The following is a 10,414-nucleotide window of genomic DNA, read 5'->3' as shown; positions in this document are numbered from 1 at the left end:
AATGCCCTGTGTGGGATGTCTTGAGTGCTGGCAAGGGGACTTGGAGAGAGAGATTCGAGATCTGGTGCGAAGCTAAGCAAGTTTCCCATCATTGCTCCTAGATTTAGCTACATTATACCAAAAAGGGTAATGTTTTGGCTTTCATAAGCAGTGAGATAAATGACCGGGTGTTTCTTTTGTAAAATAAGCTTATTTTAGGAGCCAGAGGTAAAGAAGGACAGCACTGGAATAAAGCCAAAACAAATGTCAGTGACATGGGAGGAGGTGGGAGAGTGGAATGCTGCAATAAAACGCATGCAGATACCAGCCTAAAACGTCCACAGTGAAAGGGGAGCACCAAAGAATTAGCAGAAAATAGTCAGTTAGAGCAACAGGTAAAGACACCAAAGTGGAACAATATAGTAGTGGTCCCTGCTCTGAAACAGAAAAAGGAGGGAGAAAAAGGCAGAAATGACCACTAGTATGGAAGAATTTTTTGAGGACACTGCAACCAACAAATGAATCCCTTTAAGCCAAATGAAGTATATTAAAAGTATACACGACGTCGATCGCTTATGCTCAACATAAAAAGGAGGCTCTATGAAATAAAATATTTGCCTAGAATCACGCAATTTGCACAAGCAGGAAAGATATATTGATTTCAGGTTATCTGGTTTCACAATTTGAAATATAGACACCAGATCTCTATCTCTCTCTCTCTCTCTCAGTGGCCACGGTTTTTTGGTTTTTATTCTTGTCTCATAATGATTAGAAAAACTGACACAGAAATAGCCAACCTAAATCTCGGCCCAAGGCCCAACCACCAGGCCCCTGTAGGGGTTAAGGGGACATTTATCCCAAGGCCAATGAATAGCTGTGACATATAGGGCACTCATGGATCCCTCTTCACATTTTACAGAGGGACCCAATTATTTTCCATTACGCCTCTGCTACCAAGTTCAAAAAGCATTTATTTGAGGGGTGTCTCACCCCAGCCCCGCCCACTGCCCCAACCCCCGAAAGCTACCCTCATACACACAAGTGCACGAATTGCGGGCATCTATCTACCTTTACGCGCGTGCACCTGACCAGCAGCACTTCTAAGTAATAGCGCATGTATTACTTTTGTTCGAGCCCCGACACGGACATGATTTTCTATGCCAAAGCTGCGTTGTCTATCCAGCTTCGGTTCTAGGCTGTTAGCCTATCTTTTTTTATTTGTACTGAGCATTGGAGAAATGTACTGTTACATTCCTAAATTGCTGTTTGCCTAAATGTATGAGAAAAGGGCAATAAAGAGGAATTAAAAAAGTACACTCAGGTCAGAGAGCCGAGTTCCAGTACGCCTATCTGGCTTTAACGTTGACCCAGTCCACAATACAAATAGTGTATTGAATACAATTGGCGCAAAGCTGTCCTATGTACTCCTGGGGATCTATTAATCTGATGCTGAAGAGGTTGGCAATAGAAAACAGCAGATTCTACGTCCCGTCTGCGCTCTGACCGGCGGTAGCACACGCTAACAATTTATACAGAGAAAAAAGCAGGTTCCATGAGTACATGGGAACCACAACAATCATATGCTTGTCCGTAGTTATGAAATTCTAAATGAAAAAATAATTCATAAATGGTTTTAAAAGTTCGGGGTGCTCGCATACACAGTATTGTGAGAGGTAAAGTAGGAGAGACGTGAACGACTTACACACAGAGGTATCCCCCTTGTTCCCTCGCCCCTACTTCAATCTTCCTTTAAGGTAAATAAAGTGCAGACGCGGTACTTAATTTGAGACTGTGGTTGCCAATGGCACACATTTTAGGAAACTAGAGAACGGTTAGGGATGGTTCGTTTAATCCACTGCTACCACCTCGTGGCAGAATTACAAACTCCAGCCAGTAGTGTCTTGGACGTATTACCCAGACAGGATATACTGTAACCGAAGCGGTATGTGGCTTTTTTTATTAAGTGCCCTGAAATCAACCACAACCGACGCACTTTTTTTGTTTTTACTAATTAAGCACCGTGGGATATGTAATGTGATCAGCCACTTACAAGTGACGGGTATAAAACATTCACCGCACCTGACAGCATAATTGCATGATGTGAAATTATGGCATAATTGAAGGAATTTTGCAAAACAAGCAGATTAGAGAATTTCGCAAATTTTGCTGGTATAATTTAAATTACACCCTGATCTGCCTGTTAGTCGTATCACGCTGACAAGATCCTTCTGTGTTCTCATGCATCCCACCAAATGAAACCTTACTAACTGACAAAAATCGTATTGATGCATTCCTGAAAGTATTTACATAACAGCTGACCACTCTCCATCTCCCTTACCAGAAGTTTGCACCATTTGGAAGAAACAAGTGATAAGAGCTCTCTTTCCAGCTCAGAAGCGCGGGAAACCTGTGAGGGATACATCGACATGTGCAGTACTTGACAAGATTTCAAGCCACACTAGGCAAATGTGTTCAGGAGAAGGTTGGCGATCATAAATGTCATCACATACCACAACCTGACCATACAGCAACATGGCTGAAAAGCTTACACATAGTGCAAAAAGTGATGGGTGGAATACTCGAATTCCTCTTAGCCTCTGGTTATATCCAGATTTACCACTCAAGCGCCATAGCACTCAAGTGCAGATATCTGATGAGGCATAACAAAGCTAAAATCAGTCAGATGGGATTTGGACAGGTAGTTCAGGCTGAACTGTTCTAATTGGAGCAGGGCTGTGGCTGATTTCCACACGGTTGAGGTTCTCCATAGTGGCAACATGTGCAAAAAAAACACAAAAAAACAAAAAAACAATGGATTAGGATTTGGCCCAGATTAAATACTAGCGGCTGTGGTTAGTTCAATGATTCCACCACCAAACATTGATTGTCTCTCTAAAAGACCTTCATACCAAATCTCCCTGTTTAGGATGAAACGTACTGATATTTTTCGCTAAAATGTACTAATATTCATAGATGTTTACTCACTCACTCTTTTCCCTAAACCAAGGCCCATATTTATACTTTTTGACGCAAACCAGAGCCGGCGCTGGTTTGCGTCAAAAAAGTTACCGACGGCTAATGCCATTCCTACGGGCCATGCGGGCGCCTTATATAAGGATTGACGTTAGCCGGTGCTGCGGGCTGGTCAGAGTAAAAAAAATGACTCAAACCAGGCAGCGCCGGCGTAGGGGAAAATGGGGGTTGAGCGTCAAAAAATGGTGCAAATCAGGTTTGAGGCAAAAATCATGGCTCAAACCAGACTTGTGCCATTTTTTGACGCACAACCCCCATTCAAATGACTCCTGTCTTAGCAAAGACAGGAGTCATGCCCCCTTGCCCAATGGCCATGCCCAGGGAACTTCTGTCCCCTGGGCATGGCTATAGGGCACAGTGGCATGTAGGGGGTCACAAATTAGGCCCCCCATGACACTTTATAAAATAAAAAACTAATACTTACCTCAACTTACTTGTACTTACCTGGGATGGGTCCCCACATCCATGGGTGTCCTCCTGGGGTGGGCGAGGGTGGCAGGGGGTGTCCCTGGGTGCAGGGAAGGGCACCTCTGGACTGCTTCCATGGTCTGAGACCATGAAAGTGAGCCCACAGGTCCCTTAACACCTGCCCTCACCCAGGCATTAAAAAACGGCGCACATCAGGGTGTGCACTGTTTTTTAAGGCCCGCCCCCTCCTGTGCGTCAAAATGACACAGGAGTATAAATAAGGCACACAGGCCTTAAAGTCATTTTTTGGACGGAACGCCTACCTTGCATGTCATTAACGCAAGGCGGTTTCCCTCATCCAAAAAATGACGCACACTGAGGTTTTTTGACGTCAGCGGGGTTGGGCGTCATAGTTTAAATATGGGGCAAGGTTTGCGCTGAATGTGCGTCAAATGTTTTGATGCACATTCGGCACAAGCAGAGTATAAATATGCCCCCAAGTGTCACGGGCATACAGCGTGAGAGTCGAGAACTTGGAGCAACTGGAGCAAGGTGAATATCTGCAATGTTTAAGTTCCAAAAATGCGAGTCATTAGTTCCAAGAATGCAGTGGCACAGTTCAAGAGAGATTTTAATGTGCTGAAGTAAATTAATGGGAGAACGATAGAAGTGCAGGTTAGCTGGCACTGCCAACATAGCTCCTGGGGCTCATTTCCCTGGATTCCTAGCAGGACCTGGAGCGAGACTTTTCGCAGTAGAATATTTAAACTGTAGTAGCCATTTTAAGGATGGGCAGCAATATTCTGCAGTCAACACCTCCCAGAAAATATAAAGCAGCATGGCAGATGGTGAAAGCACGGTCTATGACTGGATGTATGATGCAACAACTCATGCGCCAACCACGCATACCTGAACAACGCGGTCGGAACAACAACCGTGTTGTTTCCACGAATGCCTTTACTACGCATGCCATTACAACGATTTTTCATTGTAAAGGCATGTTTAGTAAAGGCATGTGTGGAACGGGATGTGTGGTTTTCGCATGCCACCCCCCTATAAACACAACTATCTGACCCCCCACCCGCCCTAAAAATACACCTGCCCGACCCCTCCACTCACCCTAAAAATAAAACTACCCGACCCCCATAAAAATAAAACTACCCTGCCCCCACCCACCCTAAAATAAAACTACCCCATCCCCCCACCTGCCCCATAAAACTACCCCAATACCCCCACGCACCCTGAGCCCTCAAACTTACCCGACCCCCCACCCGCCCTAAAAACAACTGACCCCTACCCCAAAAATAAACCTACCCTCCCCTAAAAACAAAATTACCCGACCCCCCACCCCAGCCCTAAAAATAAAACTACCCCAACCCCCCACCGCCTTAAAAATAAAACTACCCCGACCCACACCCACAAAATAAAACTACCCCAACGCCCCACCTGCCCCTAAAAACTACCCGATACCCCCACCCACCTGGAACCCTTAAACCTACCCCAATCCCCCACCCGCCCTAAAAACAACCAACCCTCCACCCCCTAAAAACAACCAACCCCATCCCTTAAAAAAATAAAGAAGCCAATCACCCCACCCCTAAAAACTACCCCCAATCCTCCCCCAGCTGCACATATATGACCGCGTCATACCCTGACCCCCTACCCCTCCCCCTAAAAACAAAATTACCCCGACCCCTCACCCACCTCAACTACAAAATTGCCCCTACCCCCCCACTCCCGCCCTTCAAAACACAACGCTCCACCCACCCTAAATACAAAATTACCCTGACCCCCACCCCTGCCACTAAAAACTGAGCCCCCACCCATTGCAAATACAAAGTTACCCTGAACCCGCCCCTACAAATATAATTACTACGACCCCACCCCGCCCTAAAAACCATAGTACCACGACCCCCACCACTGCCCTATAAACAAAACTACCCTGAACCCCCATCCCCGCCCCTTAAAAAAAAAATTACTCAACCACCCCTAAAAACTACCCCCAAACCTCTCCAAGCCCCACTTACCTGATCGCGTCCTACCCCGCTCCTAAAAAACAATAATACAAATTTACCAATACCCCTGCCCCTTGAAACCCGAACCCCACTCCTGCCCTAAATACAATATTACCCTGACCCCACCCCTAAAAACCCACCCGCCCTGAATACAAAATTACCCCGACCCCCCACCCCGCCCCTAAAAACAAAACTACCCTAAAACCTACCCTCCAGCCCCACTTACCTGACCGCATCCTCTCTCGATGCTGACTCCCTTTCTCTCTGCCTTAACCACGCATGTGCATTGTTCAGCACATGCGTGGTTAAGGCAGAGAAAAAGGGAGTCGTTGTTAACTCAAGCACAGTTCCGCTTGCGTTAACAACGTTGTGGTGGTTCCGGCGTCGTTGTTCCCAATGTTTCTCTTTATGACTATCTGGCTGTAGACTATCCTGACCATGGCTAGCTACTATGGACATCAGGGACAGCCTGTTCTGTAGCTTTACTAGTTGCTCTCCCAAATGTACCTCCTTGTCATTAGCCTTTGTTTCCTAAATTCTTTCTCAACTCAATTTGTAACTTTGTTGTCAGAGACTGTCTGTACCCTAGCCTCATCCATCAAGTCTGGTTCCTACCTGATCCCACTCCTGTCTTAGTTCTCTCAAACACTGTGAGCATAGAATGCACTATCATTACTGATCTTTGCAATACTTCTCCTGAATTTGCCTCAGCTCCTCATTTTTGAAAAGCGAAGAGGTTTTAATCGTACCTCTTCCCAAGAAGCATAAAGCTGACCTCATATCTTGAGTAACTGCAGATCCATAGAAAATCTTAGAGAAAGAAATTAACAAACTGCTTTCAGTATTCTTTGAAGTTAACAATCATCTAAATCACACATGTATGTATGCTGCATATATATATGTTTGTGTATGTATATATGTATGTTTGTATTTACATAGTATTCCGATAATGCTAACCTAGCTAAAAGGTAGTGGAGCGTGTACTTCGTCAAAGACAAGCGTAAAGTCAATGAGCAAACAGAGAGGAAGCTGAGTTGTGGATGTGCAATGCATTATGATGTATTGTTCTTTAACCCCATTCACTGCTAGGCCTTTTCCCCTTCAGGTGCCAAGCCTTTTTTTTTGGCTATTTGGAATAGTTCAGGCTTAGGCCCTCAGACTTTTTGTCCGAATAAGCTATCCATGGCAAATTTGCATCCTTTTTTCAAACATCCTAGGGATTCTAAAGGTACACAGAGTTTGTGGGTTCCCCTGGAGGAGACCAAGACATTAGCCATACAGGTAAAATTTTGTTTTTTTCAGAAAAATGGGGGAAAAGTGCTGCAGAAGAAACCATGTGCTTTTTTCCCTGACAATGGCATCAACAAAGGGTTTGTGGGGCTAAATTCACCATTTCACAGCTTTCAGGAACAGGCAGACTTAAATCAGAAAACCACACTTTTCAACACAATTTTGACATTTTACTAGGACATACCAAATTGTTACTATTTTTTGTGCTTTAAGCCTCCTTCCAGTTAGTGACAGAAATAGGTGTGAAATCAATGGTAGATCCGGGACAGCTAGACATTTCGGAAAAGTAGACAACATTCTGAATTCAGCAAGGGTTCATTTGTGTGGATCCTTCAAAGTTTTCCTACAGAAATACCAACTGAAATTAAAAAATATTGAAATTGTGGTGAAAAAAACAGCCATCTCTGGCTACGTTTTCTTCTGTAGCTTTTACCATCTATGGCAGATTTTTGAAAGCAATATACTGTTACGTCTGCTGGACTCTTTTGGGTCCGAAGATATATAGAGCTTGTAGGTTCATGAAGAACCTTAGGTACCAAGAGCCAATAAATGAGCTGCACCTTGCAATGGGTTTTCATTGTATACTGGGTATACAGCAATTCATTTGGTGAAATATAAAGAGTGAAAAATAGGTTTCAAGGAAACCTTTGTATTTTCAAAATGGGTACAAGATATGGTGTTGAGAAGCAGTGATTATTTGCACATCTCTGAATTCTGGGGTCCCCGTACTAACCTGTGAATTACGAGGCATTTCTCAAATAGACTTCTTTTTTACACACTGTCTTACATTTTGAAGGAAAAATTGTAGAGAAAGACAAGGGGCAATAACACTTGTTCTTCTATTCTGTGTTCCTCCAAGTATCACGATACAAATGGTAGCTTACTTGTGTGGGTAGGTCTAGTGCACTTGGAAAACGCAACATGGACACATCAAATTTTTACATTTAAATCTGAGGTGTTTTTTGCAAAGTGCCTACCTGTGGATTTTGGCCTCTTGCTCAGACGGCACCTAGGAAAACCAACCAAACCTGTGCACTTTTGAAAACTAGACACCTAGGGAATTCCAGAATGGGGTAACGTGTGGCTCTCTCACCAGGTTCTGTTACCCAAAATCCTTTGCAAACCCATAATTGGCAAAGACACCACTTTTTCCTCACAGTTCGGTGATGGAATGTTCTGGAATCTGAGGGGAGCCACAAACTTCTTTCTACCCATGGTTCCCCCAGGTCACCAATAAAAATGGTACCTCACTTGTGTGGGTAGGCCTAGTGCCCGCTACAGAAAATGCCCCAAAACAGAACGTGGACACATCACATTTTCCCAAAGAAAACGGACATGTTTTTCGCAAAGTGCCTAGCTGTGGATTTTGGCCTCTAGCTCAACCAGCACTTAGGGAAACCTACCAAACCTAGACATTTTTCAAAACTAGACACCTAGGGTAATCTAGAATGGGGTGATTTGGTGGGCTCTCACCAGGTTCTATTGCCCAGAATCCTTTGCAAACCTCAAAACTTAGCAAAAAAACACTTTTTCCTCTCATTTCGGTGATGAAAAGTTCTGAAATCTGAGGGGAGCCACAAACTTCCTTCTACCCAGCGTCCCCCAAGTCTCCCAATTAAAATGGTACCTCACTTGTGTGGGTAGGCCTAGTACCCGCAGCAGGAAATTCCCCAAATACAACGTGGACACATCACATGTTCCCAAAGAAAACAGACATGTTTTTTTAAAAGTGCCTAGCTGTGGATTTTGGCCTCTAGCTCAACCGCAACTTAGGGAAGCCTACCAAACCCAGGCATTTTTCAAAACTAGACACCTAGGGGAGTCCAGAATGGGGTGACGAGGTGGGCTCACACCAGGTTCTACTATCCTGAATCCTTTGCAAACCTCAAAACTTGGCAAAAAACACTTTTTCCTCCCATTTCGATGATGGAAAGTTCTGGAATCTGAGGGGAGCCACGACCTTCCTTTTACCCAGCGTTCCTCCAACTCTCCCAATAAAAATGGTACCTCACTTGTGTCGGTAGGCTCGGTGCCCCCGACAGGAAATGCCTCAAAACACAACGTGGACACATCACATTTTCCCAAAGAAAACATACATGTTTTATGCAAAGTGCCTAGCTGTGGATTTTGGTCTCTAGCTCAAGACATTGTCCATAAACAACTGAAAGAAATTAATAGGCAAAAAGTTAGTCCGCTGGTAAACATTCCTGCTGTAGAAATCTGTGTGCAAACTGCAGGTCAAAGATTAAAAGACTAATAAACTAGCTCAGCAGGTTAGTGGCAAACTAGGAATTTTCTCAAATATTGTAGGAGTGTTCCATTAAAAGCTAGTGCTTTTAGGTCAGTTTATTTAAGAAACTGTGCTGAAAAATGCACAATTTTGTGCCATTTTATTTTATTTTTTCTCAGGGGAGAGACCATTAGCACCACCTTGGGAAGAGATATGGTCAGTCACTGCACTCCCTCAAGCAAATTGATGGTTTTGTCTTATGCCCCACCACTTTGAAACTTCATGAGCCACCACTGCTGCCACCTTGAAAAACCTACCAGACCTGGACACTTCTGAAAACTAAACATGGGAGGGAGGCCAGAGTGGTGTGCTTCACATGCACAGCACAATTTCTTACCAACAATGTCCTGCAAACCTCCAACTTTGCCTGAAATCACACAATTTCCCTACATTGCTGAAATGGAAACTCACAGAATCTGCAGGAATTCACAAAATTCCTATGACCCAGCATTGCCCCATCTGTACTGATAAAAACTCAGTCCCACTTGTGTGGGTGCCCAAAGCAAAGTTAGCCTAAAAATGTATGAAAAAACTGCCCTTTTGGACCTGCATTTGTCCCCCCTCAATTTCTACCCATTTTTGCCCCTTCCCTGTCGCAGGCACTTGGCCCACTTATACAAGCGAGGTATCAGTTTTATCTGGAGATCAAAAGGAACGATGGGTGGTAGGAAATTTGTGCCAGCTCGGTGAACCTACATGAAAATGTGATTTTTTTAGATAAATTTGAGGTTTGCAGGGGATTCTGGGTAAGAAAATGGTGGGGGATCCACACCAGCTACACCTCCCTGGTCTCCCTCAGGTGTCTAGTTTTCAGAAATGTTTGGGTTTGGTAGGTTTCCCTAGATGGCCACTGAGCCCGGGACCAAAAACGCAGGTGCCCCCCTTGTAAAAATAGGTTGATTTGTGATAGATAATTTTGTGGTGTCCACAATACATTTTGGGCCCCTCCCTGTCGCAGGCACTTGGCCCAACCACACAAGCGCAGTATCATATATATTGGTAGACCTGGGGAATGCTGGGTGGTAGGAAATTTGTGGCTCAACTCAGATTCCAGAACTTTCCATCACATAATTGTGAGGAAAATTTGTTTTTAGACACATTTTGAGGTTTGCTAGGGATTCTGGGGAGAGAACCTGGTGAGAGCCACACTAGTCACCCCATCCTGGATTGCTCTGGGTGTCTAGTTTAAAAAAATGTACAGGTTTGCTAGGTTTCTCTAGGTACCAGCTGAGCTAGGGCCCAAAGTCCACAGCTAAGCACATTGCAAAAACAGTGTCAGTTTTCAATGGAAAAATTTGATATGTCCATGTTGGGTTTTGGGCAGTTTCCTGTTGCGGGCACTAGGCCTACCCACACAAGTGAGGTGCCATTTGTATCGCAAGACTTGGGGGGAAAGTTA

This window comes from Pleurodeles waltl, chromosome 11 (assembly GCF_031143425.1).
Source record: "Pleurodeles waltl isolate 20211129_DDA chromosome 11, aPleWal1.hap1.20221129, whole genome shotgun sequence".
NCBI classification, from domain to species: domain Eukaryota; kingdom Metazoa; phylum Chordata; class Amphibia; order Caudata; family Salamandridae; genus Pleurodeles; species Pleurodeles waltl.
Note: the sequence above shows the minus strand (reverse complement) of the source record.